We start from the raw sequence: 5636 nt of genomic DNA, 5'->3' as shown, positions 1-5636 counted from the left end.
TTCCATCTAAAAATATTCTAAGTAAAGTCTGCTCGAAGACTTTCATGGAGCATGCTGTGCATATCAAGTCTGCTCGACACAAAAATATCTTACTCGAAGACTTGTCTACACTTGCATTTATTTTGTCATTCATTATGTAATCATTAGGGCTACTAGAAGGAATGTCAGGGTTTATAAATAGAATCCTAGGTTTCCATTATTAGGAGACAGTTTTTGCTGAATACGAGGACACAGACACCTGAGCGAATATTCTCTTTGTGTATACCTCGTACGGCCGCCGTCACGAAACCCTAGACATTCTTTCATTGAAATCACTGTTCCATTGAATGATATATTATTAATAGTGAATCTTTGTCTATTATATTCTTCCTTGATTATCCTTTATTACACAAACCTTAAATCTCAAGGCTTATATTCTGATTCCATCGAAATATTCAAGCGGCCTTGAGTTCATAGATCTGGTGTGTTCTTGTCAACCTACAAAGGTTTTACACTAGGTCCGGTCCTGACAAGTTAGTCATTCAATTGATAAAAACACAATATTCACAGTTTGCTAGTGCGTATATAATATAATATGTAAATACTAGTAGGTACGGAAATATTCGCAAAACGTTTAAAATTAGTAAAATGTGGGGAATGGCTTCTCACCTTATTAACAATAAGAATAAACGAGAAACTGAATTTTAGCTCGCTGACCGAGTTAACCCAAATGAACCTGAAACTTAGAGACAATAACCTAGGATTAAAACTGACAACATAGCCACTAGAATCAATCCAAGCGGGTGTATAGAACTCCGGTTATGAGATTTTCAGTAAATAAGCGAGCTAGTACTGACCAGAATCTGAACAGCGAATCAGAGGTTTTGGTCAATACACTCAAAATCTCAAAATAAATCTAAAAATCTTCTGGTCTGAATGCTAATTTTGACCAGAAGGTTTAGTAATCGAATACTCAAAGAATTTGACTATTCTGCCCTTAAACGGGTCGGGATCAAATTGAACACCGAGACACCTTCAATCGGAAAATTGATTGAGGGCATTTGTTCTACAAATTAAAATCTACAATATTTACGAAGACAGCTTACCCTGGAGATGAAGAGAAGGATGAGAAAATCGTGGTAAAAAATGTCTTGAATACTAAAGTTAATTAGTCTTGAAAGAATTCGATTAATCTTGAAGAATATGATAATGGGAAGAAGAATTTCATGGGATTTAGGGTTTGCGGTTGTATTTTGGTTAAGAATACAAAGATTAATCTTATTAATTTAGTAATCAAACTCGATTAAGAAAGCGAATAAGCGATTGATGACCAAATCGGGTCTATTAATTCAAATATCTTGATGTGATGAACAAGAAATGGATGTAGATTATTTGGCATGATTGAAAGTTATGAGATTATAAACTAGGTTAAACCAAGTTTAATACCAATAAATACAAGTTTTGATGAATACAAAATCTCCTTATTGTATTCCCGAGTCGGGTAAACGAATACCGTTATGAATATGAAAAATTCGAAATGTTACATTTACCCTTATCAAAACATAATGCAATAATATACTATGCAATGTTAAAAATATAATAATTGTATTGCAATAATATACTATGCAATGTTAAAAATATAATAATAGTATATTGAAGTTGTTAGAAAATTGATCATCAAAAGCATAGAATTAATATAAGTGTATTTAAGTATTTAACATTTTAAGTAAATTTTTATTACGTCGGTTTAGTATCGTGTTTTAGATAACGGACATCCCAGTCGGTAACCTTTTTGTTATTTTTTTAATCATAAAACTATAAATGGGTATACCGTTGCTGAAGCAAACTCATTAATTGGGTAATGAGTAACGGGTGCCCAACGAGTATGGGTTATGGTTTTATCATTAGCTACGGGATTCAAGTTACTAATACACGCTTCATGCCATCTTCCATACAGTTGGTGTGATCATCCCACAATACCTCCTAATATTTGGACTAGCATCTCTCGTGATGATTGTTGATAGTTGGTACTATCAAGGATATTAATCAATCCATTTCTGATATCAATCCAAGAATCATGGCTAGTAGAAAATGAACGCATTCTCTCTATAAGCTATACATTGCATATAGTTATATGTATTATGTTCAATTCATAAAGTTAGATATTGTATTTTGTATTTACATACATTGTAATATTTTATCAACTCACAGTATGGTCTATCATTTTGTGATAGGTACAGGGTTAATTTTAGGAGAAACTCTATGTTTTTTATTGATGGTTAATTGTGTTGAAAATTGTGGACAGGGTTTGATTAAGTCAATGTGGCCGACCAGTTATGATCCGAGAGAGTTACACCTTGGGTAACGAGCATAAAACCCGCTTAAACTTGTTAACCGGTATTGACTACTACTAACGAGATGATAATGTCTATTTTTTCGAAAAATAAACATGGATCGGGCCAATGGCAAGAGATGGCTTTTATGGACTAGGGAGCTTGGCTAAACTAACTAGTATATGATTAACTAGTTATAGAAAACCTAATTAATCAAGCGATTAACCTAGCCACCAAAACTCTCTCCATCTCTTGTGTCACACCACCACCACCGCCGCCGGCCAGCTCCTGTGAGGAATCATGAGATCATCATGATTCACATACTTAAGGATCTAGTCTTATGATATGATCGGTGTTAAACAATTAGAATTTCATTGTGTGTTTGTGTGTGTATTGAGAGAATAATTAGGCAGCGTAATGAGACAAATGTTAAACAAATAATCAGATCACTATAAATTAAGTATGAAAATAGACTATATATAGACGACGACTCATTCGCTACACCATTCGCTAGACATTCCCCTAGTGAATGACCTAATATAATAACCTCCCATTCGCTAACATTCCCTAGCGAATGAAGAAATAAAACTGTTTGTTCATTCGCTAACATCCAATAGCGAATGAACTTACATTAATGTCTATACATTAATCTATTACAAAAATGATAAACAAAGAACGAGACGGCAATAGATGTATTAACAAACTTCCCTTTGTCCTGAGCTTTGTCGTCTTCACATCTTGAACCTATTGGTCTTCCAGTCACCACAAATATGTATCCCGAATGCATGACATACACAACTCGTTGGAATTGCATAGCAACTTGTTTTCTTTGTTATACGCTCATCTGATCTGATTATGAAATAAAATGTCATTATCAGACTCAGATAAGTTGATCAGCCACGTTGGATCCAAAATCCGTATAAACTTGATTTTATCTCTAGAACCCAGCACTATCATAGCTTCACCCATCTTTTCATCATAGTACCACCGATTGAGTTCCTTGTAAAGGCTCTGTGGCATTACCTTTAGAGGAATTTTCTTCAAAGTGTGCGGTGACTTTACCTTTAATACCAACTTTCTCTAACTCGCACGAGTATCAATCTCATCAACATATTGTTGTTTAGGCACCTGGGCTTGAAAAACATGAAACCGTGATGAACTTCATGAACCAAGTGCCGATAGAACCAACGAATTAACTGATTGTTCCCGCGGTTCATGAATGGTCTAAAAGCCAATGTACGCATGTCCCAAAGAGGCATGGAGAGAATGGTAATAAAATGATTGAAGTACTGAATTCCATTATCTCACTTGAAAATATAGACTTTCATGTTAGGCTTGTACATTCATGAAACAATATCGCCCCTTCACCGTCTTGAAAGTAACAAACGTTTTCATCTGGTATGTAGACAACATGGCCTTTGACTTTAAATAATCTTTCTTATGAGCATATCTCATCGTTTCTAGACACTTGTTAAACTTCTTTGAGTTGTAGTGAACCATGCCATCCGAAGTTCGTCTCGGCTCAGCTGGTTCTGGCTCTTTCTCTTTTTCTTTCTCTTTCTCTCTACCCAACTGTTCCTCGGCCCTCTTGAATTGTTCTATTGTGAAGAAAGGAATTCCCACATCAGAATTATTTCTTGTATACATATCGGAATATTCCTTAGCCATGATATCGTGCATCTCTACATCATTATAAAAAGTATCCCAGATGGAATACTTGGATCAACTTCTACATCATCAGCATCCTCAACTTCAACATCCACCCTTTTCTACAATTCCTCCATGTCTTCCTTGTTCAGATTCAATAATATGGCGATTTGTTCTTTTGTCAAACGGCGACTAACAAACTTGCCATCTTCAATCTCTTCCACATTCACTCTACTTTGTACCTCACCATGTCAACAAATAAAATGGTCTTCACTTTCAGCATACTAATGGGTTGAATCTTGGTAGAGTCTTTTTAAACCACCAATTGTTTATCACTAGACTCCCCCTCAGCAAGCGTAGGACTTGATCTTGAGGCACCTGGTTTCTGATCAGCTTGGCCCACTTCTAGATCATCATCGTGAACCCGATCATTCAACTTTTTTAGCATATCTTCTTTACATTGCAATTGAAGGATCAACTCATCCTGCTTCTCTATCTTCTCCCCCTAAGCAGTCACCATGGCCTTTAACTTGTCAATCTCTTTGTTCAAATATTTTATCCCCCTCATCATCTTTAATTGATCATTTCTCAAAGTCTCTTGAAATGCTCGATCAGCATTCATCTTTGTTGCTTGTAAATGAACAAGATTCATCATATGGAACATTTGTTCCTGAACCGACAGATTGTAAAAACTCGGAAGAAGAGGTATCAAAGGATCTTGCGGTCTATTGAACGGCAAAAACGGAGGAGTAAGCATCATTGGAGTTCCCACCACAATTCCAACAGACATTGTGGGGCTTGCAATTGTAGTAGCTTGCTATGGAGAAGGAATAGGAGACCGGATCGGTCTTAAACTTGATTGCGGTATGGATGAGAAAACTAACTTTAAATCATGGGTAAAACTTTGAATAAGATGGTGAAATCCAAGATTTTGTTAATTTTAAATTCGTACAGCCCGGTGATCGAAAATAAAGCAAAAAAATATTTTTAGAATTTTAAAAAATTTAAGCTAAAACGCATCTAAAATCTTTTTGAATTTTTCAAAGTTTATATCGAAACACACCAAAAATATTTTTGTAACTTTTTTTATAGAATAATATAATAACACAAAAATCCAATAAGCGGTACATATTTTTGCGAGAAAGATCGCAACATGGGATCATATTGACTAGTAACATTCTAAGCTACACTTTGATTTCGACATTATTATGCACATATTCCATTGATGATTGCAGATTTAATTGTCCACTTTAAATTTTACACAAATCTTTCAGTAACCTTACGATACATTTAAGGTTCAATTAAGCACAAATCTTATGTTGAGCCCACCAGTCAGACATAATTTTTATCATATATAGTAAATTGTCATATGCATTATTTTTCACATTCTTAACATGATTAGCTGTGACCCATTCAAAAATAATAAAAGAAAAATAATGCAGAAGGTTAAAGTTTTCCCTTAAGATCGATATTACTACACGCATATATGTTTCCATTTTAACAAAATAAAAAGATAAAAATAAGTTGAAATGTATAAGGCCTTAATAATCAATTCGAATAATACCGTATTATTACACAGAGAAAGTCCAAGGCTTTATACGAAACACCAAAGAAAATAAAGTAGAATATTCAAATCTTAACCCTCAGGTCGGATAGTTTTATCACGCAAAGAGAATA

The sequence above is a fragment of the Bidens hawaiensis genome, unplaced genomic scaffold (genome assembly GCF_021521415.1).
Source record: "Bidens hawaiensis isolate Kalapana, Puna unplaced genomic scaffold, B.hawaiensis_p1.1 tig00032780_1, whole genome shotgun sequence".
NCBI lineage: Eukaryota > Viridiplantae > Streptophyta > Magnoliopsida > Asterales > Asteraceae > Bidens > Bidens hawaiensis.
Note: the sequence above shows the minus strand (reverse complement) of the source record.